The 17,515-nt window shown below is 41.3% G+C and overlaps 1 non-coding gene and 1 pseudogene across 1 annotated transcript; both read left to right on the top strand.

The window, feature by feature from the left end:
• The first annotated feature begins 4,226 nt into the window (after positions 1-4,226).
• Positions 4,227-4,332, top strand: LOC142849101 (U6 spliceosomal RNA). Its single transcript, XR_012910505.1, has one exon. It is a non-coding gene; the product is annotated as a U6 spliceosomal RNA (small nuclear RNA).
• Positions 4,333-5,560: 1,228 nt separating this feature from the next.
• Positions 5,561-5,948, top strand: LOC142848938 (small ribosomal subunit protein uS8-like; annotated as a pseudogene).
• The last annotated feature ends 11,567 nt before the right edge of the window (positions 5,949-17,515 follow it).

Here is a 17,515-nt window from a genome sequence, read left to right as displayed (position 1 = left end):
ACAAATACACATAAATATATATACACAGTACATACATATCTGTATGGCGTAGTGGCACATGCCTGAAATCCCAGCACTTGGGATATACATTATCCAAATTGAAGTTCATCCTCAGCTGTGGAGTAAACTCAAGAACAGCCTCAGGTGTATGAGAACTTGTAATAAATAAATTAAGTAATTCATTAAATGTCAGCATTTATTTAAAAAATATTTGAACACCTAATGTGTAGTATAGGGTATTTTGCTTAACAATGACATATTGTTTATTTGATGATTGACAAATTATTCAAATGTTCTTAACAATGTCCATACACACAAATGGTTATGTGTGTGTGTGTGTTCACTAGCTTGATTGTGGTAAATATTTCATAATGCATTTGAATACTAAAACTCACCATACATTTTCATATTATTTGTCAATAGATAAAATTCTATTTGCTTTAATATGCAGGGGGAAAACATAGCTTGCAAAATTAGTGTAGAAGGTACGAGCGGAGGAGGAGGAAAAACACTGAGTGAAGCAGATATCATAAAGAGAGATATTACAGCTACTCTTTTAAGCAAATGGTGGCAGAGGATGAGCATATCAGTGGTAGAGTGATTGCTTGAGATCCATCCGAAGTGTGAGGGTTAATTCTGTCAGTGCGACAGGATCTGGGATCACCTAGGAGACACCCTCTGGATCCATCTGTAAGGATTTTGTAGGCTAGATTAATTTAGGTAGGAAGACCCACCCCAAATGTAGCTGACACTATTCTGCACGGTCCTCGACTAAATATAAAGAAAGTGAGGTGAGCATCAGCTTTTGTCACTATCTGATTCCTAACTGGATGCCGTGTGATCATCCTCCCCAAGTTCCTGCCACAATGGCTTTTTGTCTTGATGAACTGTGTCCTCAAACTGTGAGCCAGAAAGTACCCATCCTTTCTTAGGCTGGTATTGTCACAGCAGTAAGAAAAGTAACAGGCCCAGAATCACAAAAGGGGGAGGGATGAAGGGAAGGAGGGAGGCAAGGAGGGAGGGAGAGAAGGAGGTAGAGAAGTAGTGAGAGATAGAGACAGAGGCACACAGGCAGACAGACAGACAGGCAGGCAGGCAGACAGATGAGTCTAAACAATATAGGAAACACTGCTAAGACCAGACCGCAGCAGGACTTTTAGATTCACGTGAAGCCAAAGCCTGGGTTGCCTTTGCCCTCAACATCATGTTTGATATTAGTTGGAAGCCCTAGGAATCAGCATCTTCTGCTCTTATTGTCTGGTGTCAGATGGTTATGAATCCCCCCAAAATAGAAAACTCATTAGGGCCATAATCCCCAGCAATTCAAATGTTTTAATAAATTTCTAGTTATGTGGTCTTTTTTAGGATTTCATTAACACTAAACACCCACTCAAGCAACAAGATTTTAAAGCCTTTCCATTGATTTATTGCCCCACTGAATCCAGTGGGTGGCAGGGAAAAAATATATATATATATATATATATATATAACTTTAAAATTACAGAGAAGGAGAACTGTGAGGTCTCTGGGGCAGATGCTGTTGCAATATTGCTCCTTGAGAGTTGAGGCTCCCTCCTGCCATAGTTCCCAATTCTCTGCTAAAGTGGAAAGGAAAAAAAGCCATTGGGAGCCAGCCGGTATCCTGGCTAGGACACGTCTGGTCTGAAAGGCAAAGTGAAGGCTACAGAAAGTGAAATGCTTGCTGTCAAGAGGAGACGGAGATTGTATGGTTCTGGGAAAACACTAGGTAATGAGAGCAATTCTAGCTGAACGATTCCACTCAGGAAGGCATAAACTTGTAACCCCCCAAGAGAGAAGCGAGCCTGTTCTGTGGAGTTTGAACTTATCTAAATAGAAACAGGCTGCCCCATAAAATCAGTATGAATTCAACATACAATGGCTTTTTTGATGTGAATTTACTATCCTGTAGGGCCCTCTAGGGACTGAACTGCAATCTTAGAAACACGTTTCAATCAGACCCTAGAACCTGAGGTAAAACCCAAATGCTCAGACCAGGCAGATTGCAGTTCAATCTTGCCATCAGCAGCTTTTCCTCAATGTGTTACTTGACTTCGCCCACTGGGTGCAAGCCTAACATCTGCAGGATAAAGGAAGGAGGCACCATCAGATTTTGTTGAAGGATTATTGCTCTTTTAGCTGAGAGTAGCTATCATGGGACAGAGGTCTGTATTGCCCCATCGCATGGCAGCTCGGACTGTGATGAAATCCGCTTTGCTCCTCCACTGAAATGAAGGATTAGTGGAATTGCAGGCGCTGAAATGGCAATTTGATGTAAGCGTCTATTTTCTGGAGTTTGACAGAGCTGGGGATGATTGACTCTGTATGACCCCAGAGTCGCCCTGCAGAAGGTTTACTATGGCCCCACGGAACAGTATTTGCTCCAATAGACAGTTCGTCTTCATCCTATGCAGAATGTGACAAACACGCTTTCAACTCTCCGAAACGGAGAAACGGTAGATCACAAGCACAGGACGCTGGTGGAGGAATCTGGCTGAGGAACAGGCTGGCTGGTGACTGTTATGTTATCCGTGGGGTCTCCCCAAAAAGCCAACAAAAGAAACTGAGTCCCATATGTAAAAGCAAAGAGCCTTTATTTCAATCAAGTTTGCAAACTCAGTCTCTACACATGTTCAACGTATTGGAATATCCAGAGAGCCCTGAGCTCAATTAGATTTGGGTTTCTATAGTAGTAAAAGTGGGGGTGAGGGGGTCTCTGAGGTTCAGGACCCCTGATTGGCTGACATTTGTCTAGGAGTGTCCTGGTGAGGTGTGCTGGCAGGAGTTCCTATCTACAGTGGTTGGATGTCAGGCATTTCCTTTGAATGGTCTGCTCTTGGGTGGAGGTCGGGTAATCTCAGTTTGTGGTGTTTTCCTGCTACCAGTTATTGTTTTAGGATAAACTACTGAGACTCAGGCCTCTTATTTAAATTTATCAATGGCCAGAATCCCAGGTGATAATGGTTGGAAGTAAAGAACTTCCTCTGGGTGACCTGCTCAGACTTAGATTATCATGGCTGGCCCCCACAGTAACCAGGGTTAGTAGAGATACTCACTCCTATCTTTGAAGGCTTTCTGGGGGTAGTTTGCACTGCTGAGGTCACGGTTCCTCTTTGTTTCATGGGAAAGTGAAATCCTCACCTTGAGTAGGAACAATATTTCACCCTAAAAAAAAAGGTACAATAGAGAAGGTTCCCCAATTCATTTGTTCAGCCCTCGCCTGAGTCTCCAGAGCTCGTGTGGGCTCTAGGGAAGACAATCCTAAGCAGTCTTGTCAGTATCTTTTTTTATAGTGAGTTTTCTATACTATAAACGATCTGGGGGAACTCAAAAATGTTGTTGATTCATAATTTCATCCATGTGGTGTGAGTGACTGGGAAAGTAAAACAGCATTTCTTTTCAGATAAACTTGGGCACTTTCAGGGCGGTGTGACCATTTTAACTGAAATAACACTCAGTGAAAAGAACGTTCTCTGCTCTTTCTCTCTCTTTCCCACTCCCTCTCCCCCCTCTTTCTCCCTCTTTACCCTCCCTCCCTACCTCCCCAATTCCTCTCTGCCTCCCTCCCTCCCTCTTCCCCTCCTTATCCCCTAGTCCCTCCCTCCCTCCCTCCTTCATGCATGTTGCAGTACACATGTACAGGTCAGAAGACAATTTCAGGAGCTGTTTCTAACCTCCCAGCTTGTTCTGGGCAGGATCTCGCTCACCTCTGCTGCCTCCATCCCATATCACCTTAGCAATGATAGGATTACAGACGTGTGCTACCACATCTCAGTTTTTTTAATATTTAAATTTATTTATTTTTAAAGCAATCTTATCTCATTTTACATACCAATCCCACCACTCCCTCCCCTCCTCCCATCCCCCTCCTTTCCCCCACCCCACACCCCATTCACTCCTCAGAGAGGGTAAGCTTCCCTTAGTGAGGCAACAAAATCTGGCACATCACTTTGGGGCAGGACCAAGGCCCTCCCCCCTATACCTAGGCTGAGCAAAGTATCTCTTCAAAGAGAATGGGCTCCAAAAAGCCAGTTCAAGCACTAGGGATAAATCCTGCCTGGTACCACTGCCAGTAGCCCCACAATCTGTCACCCACATTTAGAGGGCCTAGTTTAGGACTATGCAGGTTCCCCTGCTGTCAGTTGGGAGTCACTGACTTCCCACTAGCTCGGGTCAGCTGTTACTATGGGTATCCCCATCACGGTCTTGTGCTTGCTTCGGCAGCACATACAATACAATTGGAATGATACGGAGAAGATTAGCATGACCAGCTCTAGCTTTTTATGCAAATTCCAAGAACCCAAATTCAGGGTTGTGTGTCAAGCACCTATCCACTGAGCCACTTTCTCAGCCTTCCTCACCTTTCTCGGGCTATGCACTAATCCTCTGATGCTTCTAGCATCTCGAAATGCAGTGTTTCCAAAGAAATGTCTCTCTTTCTATAGATACACATGTACTTTTGGGTGCTTGTGAACTACCTTCTGCAGCTGATAGTAACTAACTCTAACTCAGGTTCCATCAGCCAACACGAGCCATATTGACCCTATAATATAAAAATCATGTTTATGATACCCAAGTCTATCATTTTTTCTACAAGGTCTTCAGGATGGTGGCAGTTAATCAGTAGTTCCAATGAGCAAAATGAAAAATGAATTATACACCCTAACAGTACTCATTCAATATTATACAGAGGGACTATCAAGAAGACATTTACGTGGGGTTGTCCAAGTTAATTATTTATCAGCTGTGTCATTTGTTCAAGCTCCTCTCACAGTCAAGATCAGCTACACTTGAAAGTTGAACCCTTACAATGGTACATAGTAAACCTTGTAGGACATAAAATTATTAGATATGGATCATATTGATGTTGAACAGATTGGGGGATGTGGCACAGAGAAAACCTACACTTCTACAGCTGAGAGGCCTAGTTCAACTCCATGCTACTGTCAGGATAGCAAAGTATTCAGGAATCATGTGGTCTCTTTAACTGTGACATCAATAGAGGGCCGTGGAGACAGTGTGGGGCCAGACTCAAAAGGTGTTGAGGGCACTAGCAGTAGCAGAGGAAATTCTCAGGTTCACAAGACAGCATGAATTAGGGGGCCATTTATGGTGGTAAATAACTTCTGATTATCTGCTCTGTGCTACAAGACCTGTGGTCTTTCCAAGTATGTGGTCCCTTATTACATATCCAGGGATAAATCAGAAATGTCTTCTGTGTTCAAGAACATAGCAAGCCCCCTAGTCAAGAAAGATATAGAACACAAATTCTAATAAGCCCCAAAATGAAGAAGCATGGTGTGTAAAAACTGTGGCGGCCATTGCATGCATCACAATCTCTGTGGCTCCTTCTCCAGCTGGACACCCTCAGTACAGAGTGTCATTAGCAAGGCTCTCTGGGTACCCTATAGAGATTTTGCCCATGTTCTGCCCAACCTGGTCTGCTCCTTGGCCAATGATGCTATGGTATCAGAGTGCAGTTATTTCTGCTATTACAAGACTCAAAGTTTAGCTCTTTCGGCCATCTTCCCGCACCGCCACCGTGGTGCTCATGAACGTCCTGGTTGATGCTCTCAAGAGCATCAACAATGCCAGGTCCTCATCAGGCCCTGCTCCAAAGTCATTGTTCGGTTCCTAACTATGATGACGAAGCACGGTTACAGTGGTGAATTTGAAATCATTGACGACCACAGAGCTGGGAAGATAGTCATGAACCTCACAGGCAGACTGAACAAGTGTGGAGTGACAAGCCCTAGATTTGATGTGCAGCTCAAAGACCTAGAAAAATGGCAGAACAACTTGCTCCCGTCCCGTCAGTTTGGCTTCATTGTACTGACCACCTCATCTGGCATGATGGACCATGAAGAGGCAAGACGAAAGCACACAGGAGGGAAAACCCTGGGATTCTTTTTTTAGAGATGTAAAACATAAACAAAAATCCTTTATGGACAAAAAAAAAGACTCAAAGTTTAAATCTTTGCTCTGGGTATCACATGGGCCTGATAAGACTTCACTGAAGTCAGAGGGCACCTCACTCTGTTCCCCTCCACTCTCTTTTCTCCTGTTGCAGATATCGGGTTGTGAGTGTGGGCTGATTTCCTCACTCTGACTTCAAATTCCCCTTAGCTTTTCATAGGTCAGTCTTCTAAATCACTCATACTCCATTCAATCATGACGTTTCTCCTAGACCACTAGAGCCAATGTTTAAAGATACAGTTGCTTGATCAAGCTATGTATTCATATGACAGACAGAAGGGAACATCTGAGTGGGACTGATCTGGGACCAGACACGAGTGAGATGAAAATGAAGTCTTCAACACACTCGTAACCAAATTGGAAGCTGTAAGTGGCGATGAATGCCAACAATGCCCTTTGAGGCCACACTGATGCTCCATTCACTTCAGCACCAATCAGTGGAGTTCATCGCTGGGATTCAGAGGCTTTTACCCACTATAATCCAGCAGGTCTTTTTTATCCCTTTCTTCTCTCCCCATCCCCTGTTCTGCAGAGAAGAAAACTGAACAGAGGTCAATTCCCATAAATCATCCAGAGCAGCCCGGTGACAGAATGGAAAAAGATGTTCTCATAATGATCTCAGCCTTGAAATATCCCACTGCCAGGGGAGGATTTATGACTTTGTCGAGACAACCATTAGTGTCTACTGTCTCTTTTCTAGATTAATTTACCACAAACACTCTTTCAAAATACTTCAGAAGTTTTTACTCCCCAAAGAAGATAAGGGGATTACAAGAGTTTGAAAGTGTCCCCATGCTCCCTAAAAAGGAGATGTGGGAGTCTATGAATAAATAAGATCTAGACACATCTGCGCTAACCCCTATGCTGGTAGAACTTACTGCACATATTAGAATATGGAAAGCCTTGAAAGAGTAAAAGTAAAACTCTTTGTTCATGTTCATTTATTTCAGTGTTTCCAAAACTTACTTTATTATCGAATTCTTAATTTAACTTGCTTAATAAATATCTCATAGAACTAGGCTTATTTTAGAAAATCTGACCCAGAGAAGGCAAATTTATTATCTGCCTCATATTAACAAAGTATGGAAGAGTTAAAAATCTATATTATAATATTCTATAGGTGGTGGTGCACGCCTTTAATCCCAGCACCTAGGAGGCAGAGGCAGACAGATCTCTGTGAGTTTGAGACCAGCCTGGTCTACAAGAGCTAGTTTCAGGACTACAGAGCTAGTTCCAAAGCTACAGAGAAACCCTATCTCAAAAAAACAAATAAATATATAAACTAATATTCTATAGGTCCACACCATTTAAGTTTGAAGACTTGCCTTTCAGAGATGTCTTTGTACACACAAACATCTAAAATGGTGAATAAATGTCATAATATTATTCTGTCAGCCTTGAGCCTCTCCTCATTACCTTGTTATCCCTCTTTTTTCTTCCATCCTTCCTCTATCTCTCTCTTTCCTCTCTGCTATCTTCTCTCTTCCCTCTTTTTCTTTCCTTCTCAAACACTGGCGTCACTACTATCTTCTTCCCCTGTCACTTGGGCTCCTAGGACAACAAGCAACTGTATTGTCCCTCTGGACCATGCTTCAGACTCCAGGATGACACCTAATCAGGTTAAGTCTAACTTCTGCAGATCTGGCAACTGACCCTGTACATTCTGGAACAACCTGTCTTCAGGTTTGGCCCTTCACTGACTTCTGGGAGATGAACTCTGAACTGCTGGAATATTCACCTGACCCAAACTTTTCTGCATACTGAGTTCTTGGGCCACACGGTACTACTGTAGTGTGATAATTATGTCAGCAATATGATTTCTGGAGAAGCCTGGTTTTATTCTGCATGGTTGAGGTCATTCTCTTAAACTTTAAACATATTCCTTACAGGCAGACTCCCACTTAGTTCTGTGCTAGAGGCTAAGGTGCACTCCCTGGCTGGTACCTCAGCGGCAGTGTCTGGCTTCACCTTGTGGAGAATTAAGTGCAGCCACAGGATGAGAACATCTGCAGTTTGCACCTAGTTTCTCATGGCTTCGCCCCGCAGGTCTTTCATCTTTGTTGATTTAATGCAGATCCTGTCCCTGTGATAAATGACATCTCTGAGCAGAGTAACTTTTCTGAGTCTGACGTGAGCATCCCGTACCCAGCCTTCATGGTTCCCATCTTTCACCAGGCACTGTTTTCACTATGGTCATCAGTTCTGCAGTGCGGCAACCTTCCTTCCAGGGCTTTCCTGACAGATCAGCTTTCATTTTCAGTTTTTTTTTTCTCCTGCGAAGTCTCAGAAGTGGATGGACTACCTCCAGAGTAAGGGGGTCATTCTTCTCTTGGTGAATTTTATTGGCATACAATCATAGAATGTAATTTCTTGACATGTTTCACTTTTGAAAATGTGCTGATTTCCTTTGTCTGTGAAAAAATGCTTTCATAAACCAATACTATTCCTTTACAATTATATAAAAACACACAACCATGTCTATACACCTCAGAAACTATTTCCTCTTCCCATGATGCAGCAGAAATAAAATATGTTTAGAATAGCTTTGTTTTTCTTAGACTCCCTCTCATTTCCTCCAGTTCCAAGTTTCACTTGATTTTTTTTACATGTATTCATTTCTTTGTGTTTTTATGTGTGTGTGTGCCTTTATGTATATATGAATATACATCATGTTGACAGGTATTTCTGTTCTGCCCAGCCCCATAGCCATTCAGTCTCAAAGCAAACACACAGAGGTCTACATTAATTATAAACTGGTTGGCTTATTAGCTCAAGCTTCTAATTAACTAATTCTCACATATTAAATTAGCCCATAATTCTTGTCTATGTTAGCCATGTGGTTTGGTACCTTTTATCAGTGAGGCATTCTCATCTTGCTTCCTCTTGGTCTGGGTGACAACTGCAAATGGAGCCTTTCCTCTTCTCCAAACGCTTTTGTTCTGGTCACCCTGGTTAGACTTCCTGTCTGGCTACTGGACAATTAACATTTTATTGAACCAGTACAAATGACAAAACTTTACAGAGTACAAGACCATTGTCCCACAGCAACATCATATGTATTCCCAATGCCCCTAACCTATGGAGGCCAAAAGAGGGCATCAGGTCCTACAGAACTGGATTTAAACAGTTGTGAACTGCATATGGATGCTGGGAATGAGCTGGGGTCTTCTGTAAGAACAAGAGCTCTAGTCCCTTAGTCCTCTCTCCAGCCCCATCCAGGTGTCTACCAGATTAGTGTTGACCTCACCCTCACAGTGTGTAGAAGGAGCAGCTTTGCATAGAACAGACATAGCTCAGGTTTCCAAAGGCAGTCAAAGTCATTTATAAAGTTGTTAGGAAAATGAACTGAGAGGTAGGAGGAAGGGGAGGAACACAGGAACTTTGTAAAACAGAAGAACAAACACAGTGTGTTAGACTCATTGTCACAGGGTCAGAGTGGTCACATTCTGAATAGAAGGCTATTTGTCACACAGAGGATGAGTTCATTTACAGCTGAAATAAAGAAAATCAGTTTCCTGTAACAAACGTTGTTAAGTGTTCTTGTTAAGCCACTGTCTTTTAAGCCTGGTTCTCAAATACTTGCTTCTCAGGAAGTCTTAATTTTTGTTGTTTGTTTTTTATTGTTTTTTTTTCTTATAATTATCTCATTTAGGAACAGCATCTTGTTTAGCATGTAGTTTTTAACCTTGAAGAATATGGATACTTCTAGAAAGTATTCAGTTTTGTTTGCTTGCTTGGTATTTAACAAGCTCTAGGGTCACAGGGGTGTAAGCATTGCTCACCTTCCTCTTCCTTGTCTTGCTAGGAAAGGCAGCATCGGTGCAGTCCCTGAGGCTCCTTCCCCAGGCTTCCTATCAAATGATGAGTTAGATTTCCATATAAGAAATGAAATAAACCTCAGACTTCTAATCTCCATAGTCTGCCATTCTTTGTTTACATTCAATAGCATTTAAATTTCAGGGTTCATTGCTATCTTAGTTCAGTGTTACTGTGGCTAAAATCCCTGCTAAAATCTAGTTGAAGGAAAGATCTGTTTTGACTGAGGTTTTCAGTCTGTCATAGCAGGAAGGCATGACTGAGCTGCTTAGTAACAGCAAAAGCCTGACAAAGGCTGTTTACATTATGACTCAGAGAGATCAGAGACCTCTATGAAAAGCAGAGAAGGCCTGTGCCTAGAGATCTGCTCCGTCAGCTGGCCCCCACTATTTCACAGTAACATCTGCTGAGGACCAAGCATCTAAAGCATGAGAATCCTTGTGTCTTAGTCAGGGCTACTGTTGCTGATGAAACACCATTACTGAAAGCAGCTAGGGGAGGACAGGGTTTATTTCACTCACAGTTCCATGTAACAGCTCATCATCAAAAGCAGTAAGGACAGAAACCCAGAAGCAGGAACTGATGCAGAGGATATGGAGGGGTGCTGCTTAAGAACTTGCTCTCCATAGCTTGTTCAGCCTGTTTTCTTATAGATCCCAGGGACTGCACCGCCCACAAAAGGCTGGGCTCTCCTCCGTCAATCAGTAATCAAGAAAATGTCTCACAGCAGTGGTTCTCAACCTTCATAATACTGCGAGTGACCCTTTAATACAGCTCCTCATGTTGTAATGACCCCAACATAAAATTATTTTTGTTGTGACTTTACAACTGTAATTTTGCTACTGTTAGGAATAGCAATGAGCATTTTATGTTTCTGATGGTCTTAGGTGACACCTGTGAAAGGCTCATCTTACCCCCAAGGGGGTCCAACCCACAGGTTGAGAATCACTGCACTCCAGGTTTCTTTATAGCCTGATCTTATAGCGGCATTTTCTTAATTGAGGTTTCCTCCTCTCAGATTACTTTAACTTGTGTCAAGTTGACATAAAACTATCAGCAAACCTTGTGTGGGACACTCAGTTTTAAATCATAGCAGCCACTAGCCTCTGTTTTCTCTTAGCCACTCTCTAGTTTCTGATACTCATTTAAGACATTTGTTATTTGTTTTGAAGTGTGTAAAGTGTGTGTGTGTGTGTGTGTGTGTCTGCGTGTCTGTGTGTGTGTGTATCTGTGTGTGTGTCTCTGTGTGTCTGTGTGTATGTGTGTTTTCCTAGAATAAGGCACATTATTATGTTTCGAGAACATTATACATATCTAGAAGTATCTTAATATTTGTTGGTACACGAAAAAGTTTGTTTTTATTTGTATGTCCATAGTCTTCCACTGTGCATTCTACTTAACGCCAGGGTGATTTGTATGTAAACTAAATTTTCTGCCTAGAACAGTTCAAAACAAATGTTGGAATGGTGAGTGGCTCAGTGGATAAAAGCCCTTGCCCTACAAGTCTGATATGAACAATCAATTTCCAAAGGTTGTCTTCTGGCCTCCACCTGCACACTAGTCTTCATTAGATAATCACAAGGATGTGTGTGTGTGTGTGTGTGTGTGTTCAGAATCACAGTTGCTGAGTCAGATTCAGTTGATGTAGTAAATAAGATAAGGATCCCTATAAAGGTTCTCACTTTGAGAAATATAGGTAGGTTATATGATATTATAGGAGGACATAAAGTGGTGAGCGGAATTAAAGCTATAGTCACATGACCCTGAGTTGGAAGATTACCCTTGGCTCTCTGGGTAGATCCAATCACCACAAGAGTTCTTCAAATTGAATTAAGAAGGCAAGAAATTCAGAGGCAGACTGATACATATTTTTGAAAATTTATTTTCATTTATATGTGTGTATCTCTGTCTCTGTGTGTGCATACACATGTTACAAACAATTGTGATCTACCCTATGTGGTGTAGGAACTGAAATTAGGTCTTCTGCAAGAGGAACACACTGCCTTAACCACCGCGCATCTCCAGTCCTCCTACAAATATTGAAAGATGTTACTAAGCCAGCTTCAAAGATGGAGAGCAGGACCCAAACCACTGAAATCTGGAATAATCAAGAAAATGGGTGTGGTGCTGTAATTTTTAATCCCTGAGACCCAGTTTGGACATCTGAACTCCAGACCCATAAAACAACAAACAGAAAGAGCTTTAAGCCACTAAGTTGGTGAACATTTGCAATAATAGTAGTAGGAAATTAATGCAGTTGATAAAAGAATGAAAAGAATCTTGCCTGTGCCTCTCTTTGCGCACATCCCCAAAACCTGCAGTGTTGGTTTACGCTGTGGGTAAAGGGTGGAAACCGAAGCCAAAGAAGGAAATAGTGGCTGAAAAGATGGCTGTGTCTCTAAAGTACTTACTGTGCAAGTAGAGGACCTGAGCTCCGTTCCCAATTCACATTAAAATATGGACATAGTAGTGAATGCTTCTAATTTCAGAGCTGGGAAGGTGGGACAAATGGATCCCTGAGGCTCATTGGCCAGTCACCCTAATTAGTGAGCCCCAAGATCCAGTGACCCTTATCTAAAAAATAAAGGTTCAGTTCCTGAAGAAATAGCATCTGAAGTTGACCTCTGACCTATACAAACACACACACACATACCCTCACAGCACACATACAATACACTCACATACACATATACACACACATACACACATACATCTACCATACACATACATGCATGCACATACATATGCATACCATAAACACACACATACACACACAGACATTTACACATACACATGCAATACACTCACATACACAAATACACACATACATCTACCAGACACATACAATATTCACATACATACACATATCATAAACACACACATACACACACAGACATTTACACATACACATGCAATACACTCACATACACAAATACACACATATATCTACCAGACACATACAATATTCACATACATACACATATCATAAACATACACACACTCATATATACATTTACATATACATGTACCATATACATACACCATAATCATACACACATGCACAAACACATACATATGCACACATCACACATATATATATAACACACATATACATATATTCATATACTTATAAAAATACACACATATTGAAGATAATAAAAATTAAAAAGAGAAGAGACCAGCAACCTCTTGGCACTTTATAAAGAAAGGATCTCATTACACAGTTCAGGATGACCTGGAACTGACCATGCCGTCCAGGAAGGCCTTAATTAGTCTGCTATTCTCCTGCCTTAACCTCATACTGCTAGAATGACGGGCAGCTGCCACCAGGTCTGGCTGTCCTTTCCCTTTCCAGTATGTTTTCCTGCCAATTCCTAGTGAAATCCTTCCATTTTAGCTTTGAAATCACTTAACCGGCGTGGGTAGGCTGGGGCCTATTCTTTTGTAGTATTTGTTTGAACTTGAGTGTCCAGTTTTGGTATAAACTTAGAGTTTGCAGGCAAAAAGGGAAGATAAAAAGTTCTGAAAGAAAACCCAGGCTGGTGAGATGACTCAGCAGGAAGACACTTGTCACCAAGCTAAGAACATGAGGTTTATCCTCTGGTCAGTGGAGGGGAAGGAGAGGATTACCCTGTGGGTTAGTTATCCTCTGATTTCCACTCATACAGTGTGGTGTGCACTCCCTCCCTCAACACATCACCACACCCCTCATCACACACACAATTAAGTGAACTGTAATTTAAAAAAAGACAGAGCCATTTCAAGTACTCATTTTGCTATCTGGGAAATAAAACTGGAAGATTTTGTCGGAGATTTTGACTTCACTGACCTATATAGGTTAAAATGGCCTCTGCCTGAGGCCACCAAGAATTAGTGGGAATAACTAACGTGACCTGCAGTGCAAGCACGGTTAGCGTAGAGAGAGAAGTGACTGGAAGGGGCAGAGCCATGCTCAAGATGTCCCGCACAGAATTAAAAAGGAACAAATTGAATTAAGTAGTTTGGCACACCACTGAGAACTTAGAATTTGATTGTTAATTAGAAGTCTTGCTTTATTTAGCAATAATTACTGCTGACTCAAAAATGCACATACGCAGCCAATCTGTTTTTAATGAAGGAGATGCGCTCTCAAACACATTTCTTTATCAAAACCTTGTATCACCACGGGTACAAATAAGTAGAAGGCTTGGGGTTATGTTTTATGTTATCAGACTAAAAGAGAATAGCATTTAAGGAATAAAGTAAAATATCATGAAATGTTCCTGAAAGAATATACGGTTATGTAAGGGGGAAGGTAGTATGGCCCACGAGAGAAGCCACCAGATAGGGGCTGAGTCAGGGGAAAGAGGCAGCCCTGGGTCTGAGAAGGTGCAAAGTTGGTTAGACCAGACCCTCTGTTAAGGTTCTCCACAGGAGACCCCTTGCCACCCAAGTAATTTGTGTATGAAACTAGTTGTACAGATATCTAGCATAAGATGCAAATAAGCACTTGATAATAGTGTAGCGAAATTCATTTAAAAATAGTTCCTTGATACACATATATTTTGTCATTTATTAAAGGCAAAGCTAAGCTTGAATAATAATGAGGTGATATAAAGAGTTTTGGGCTGAATATTTGATGAAAATAGTATATCTTTAACATCTTTCATAGTTCAACAGTATTTTGATTTTAGAATCATCAATGTTGAGAATGTCATTTCATATATATACATGACACACAAATATATATAATATATACACACATATATCTACATATTATATATATATGTACACACACACACATATATGGAATAATGGATATTCAGTACCATTTCAGAAAATTTTGAAATGTCAAAAGAATCCCAAGTCAATTTCACTGGATTTTTAAAAAATAAATAAAACCTGCCATTCAAACAGCAGAATTTAAATCCAAACATTTGAACACAACACAAACTAGCATAATACTTGAATGTTGGGAAATGGCAGTAGGGAACTAGTTGTAGTTTTTGATTCCTACAATTAAACCACAGTTAAGCCACTGCTTCTATCAGAACAGAAAGCTTTGTGTATACCGAAAAAGACACCATTGCCTGGAGCCAGGAAGATGGCTCATCAGATAAAGGTGCTTGCCTCTGAGCCCAAGGACTGGAGTGTGATTGCTGGAAACCAGTTTCTGAAAGTAGTCTCTGACCTCCAGACATTCTGTAGTGCGTAGCACACACACACACTCACACATATGCACACTCACACATATTCACACATATGCACACTCACACAAGTACACATACACTCACACACATACACACATACAAGCATAATTTTTAAAATATGCTCACTGTAGTTTATAGCATCTGAACCAAGATGCTTCCAGTAGCACTTTCTGGTTTTAAGACATGTGACCATGTGGCGATAGCACGCCGTGTGGTCAGAACCCAGGCAGTATGGTGAGTATTTGGGTGTGTTAGATGTTTGACTTTGAATTAGTTTTTGGTTGTGATGTATTCAGAAATCTTTTTCTGTTTCCACTTTTTCCATGACCCCACCCCCTCTTGCACAGCCCAATATGGGGTCATGACCGACATATTCAGAAGCCATGGTCAGAGCAGAGACAACAAAGTAAAAAGACTAATACCGTGAAGGTCGCCAGACAAGCAGATCATCAGAGTGCGGCAGAGGCACACATACCACATCCCTGGCACCTGGAAAATCAAGTGGAGGAAACGGGTTTGAGGCCAGGCTAAGCTGCCCAGTGAGACCCTGCCTCCAGCAAAGGACGTTAAGATGTTCTTCCAAGCTGGAAATGGGAAGGTGTTGAAAACAGATGCCAGATCCACAGAGGGAAATTTGAGGAAGGTAATTGTATGAATTCTTGTCCTTTTTACTTTCAACCGCAGCAGGAAAAGCTGATGCTTTAAGTCAAAGCAGAATATTTACTTTCGAAGCAGACCCTCACATATGATATAGAGACCCGAGATGTCTTGAATATGAACCTCAGCTTGTTCTAAATAACAGGTATAAATTCCAAATGCCTCAAGTCTAAGATTCCTAAAAACATCTTTCACGTCTCCTCTGAGAGACAGTTCAAAGCAGTCGATCTGATATGTCACAAATGGCCATTTGGCCAGAGTTTGCAAGTGTTTATGTATAACAGGAATGTTATTCCCAGAAGAAGGAGACACTAGTACTTCCTTTGGGAGAACTGAAATATCTTTTGTTGTATACTGCTATTATTATCTTGTTTCAAATTATCATAGTGTGGTCATAGGCTCAGAAAGGAAAAACTGTGTGTGTGTGTGTGTGTGTGTGTGTGTGTGTGTGTGTGTGTGTGTGTGTAGCATGTTTTTAGTGATTTGGTGCTTACTGTCTAAACTTCTGAAGGACAGGATTTGTGAGAGAAATACTTGTTTTGATTTTGTTTTGTGGGACAAGCAATTGATTCGATGGCCTTGTTCATGCTAGACAAGGACTCTACCACTGAGGTAAATACGTTGCCTAGAACAAGGTCTTTATATTGTTCAGTTTCACCCTTAACATCTTAAAAATAACCCGACTCACAGTGGGGCCTACATGAGTGTGACATTCTATGCTTGTGACTCTGTTTTTATGATCTGGTTGCTATAAATTTAACTATTTGCACCAAATATTTTACTTTTCTCGCATGTTTCCATCACCACAGAGTACTCTCCAAAAGATGTTAATTCTCAAATCCAATCTTAGCTGCCAATAAAACGAGGATAGAACAGTAGCCCATACTTAAACATATTGATTTCTCAGGCTTTCATTTACTTCTCTTACTTGATTACGTCTTGTCTTATCTGTATTCATTTTGCTTCATCTGCTGAAAATAACATTTCCTGAGTTTGTGCTCACATAGCTTGGGTAGCTGATACTCACTGAGGAAAAACAAACACTAAATGAGGACTTCTTAGCTTATGCAGCAAGGATCCTCTGTGAGGAAAGGAAAATTCCGTAAGTTTGGGTGAATCTAAAATTCTTCTTCTGTTTCCAAAACATCTTCCTATTCTTCATTTTCCCATCTTTACAAAGAAATAAGTATATTTAAGTGGTAGCTATAATTAAGGTAGTATTTTAGGGCTGTTGTGATCTCATCTGTTTGACAAAAGAAATAGTACACATTTTCATATCTTTAAAGTCATTTTGAAGGGTTTAAAGTAAGTACAAGATTAAAAATTAGCTGTAACCTTGATCTACTACAAGTAATGAGTATTTGGGGCTCCACACGGGGAATGATGTACATCGTAGTGCATCATTTGATTCTGAAATATCCCTGACAGGACCATGTTTTGCACCCTTGTTCCCCAGCTATCGGTGACTATGGATCCTTTAGTGGGTGACACTTAGCTGGCAGAAGTAGATCATTAGGAGAAGCTTTTTCATGGCTGCTGGTCCTTAGTTCCTTGACTATTATAGTGTGAGCTGCCTCTTTCACACAGCCCTGTTCTCCCGAACTATCTCATGAGCTACCTTACCTGCTATGGTGGACTGAAAGCAGAAGTCACAATAAATTGTTCCTCCTCAAAGCTGTGGTCGCAATGATTAAAGGCCATGAATTCGGTGGTCAAATAGGCAAAAGCAAACTTCATTTGCAGTCTTATAAAGGATTGGTGTATCTCCAAATCACAAATATCCATCACCCCAACATTTTCTAGTTGCTGCTGAGGGAGCTGGGAAGAGCAAGAATCCACCAAGGAAGCTGGGTGGTGGG

The sequence above is a fragment of the Microtus pennsylvanicus genome, chromosome 4 (genome assembly GCF_037038515.1).
Source record: "Microtus pennsylvanicus isolate mMicPen1 chromosome 4, mMicPen1.hap1, whole genome shotgun sequence".
Lineage (NCBI taxonomy): Eukaryota > Metazoa > Chordata > Mammalia > Rodentia > Cricetidae > Microtus > Microtus pennsylvanicus.
Note: the sequence above shows the minus strand (reverse complement) of the source record. Positions and strands in the feature narration are given on the sequence as shown.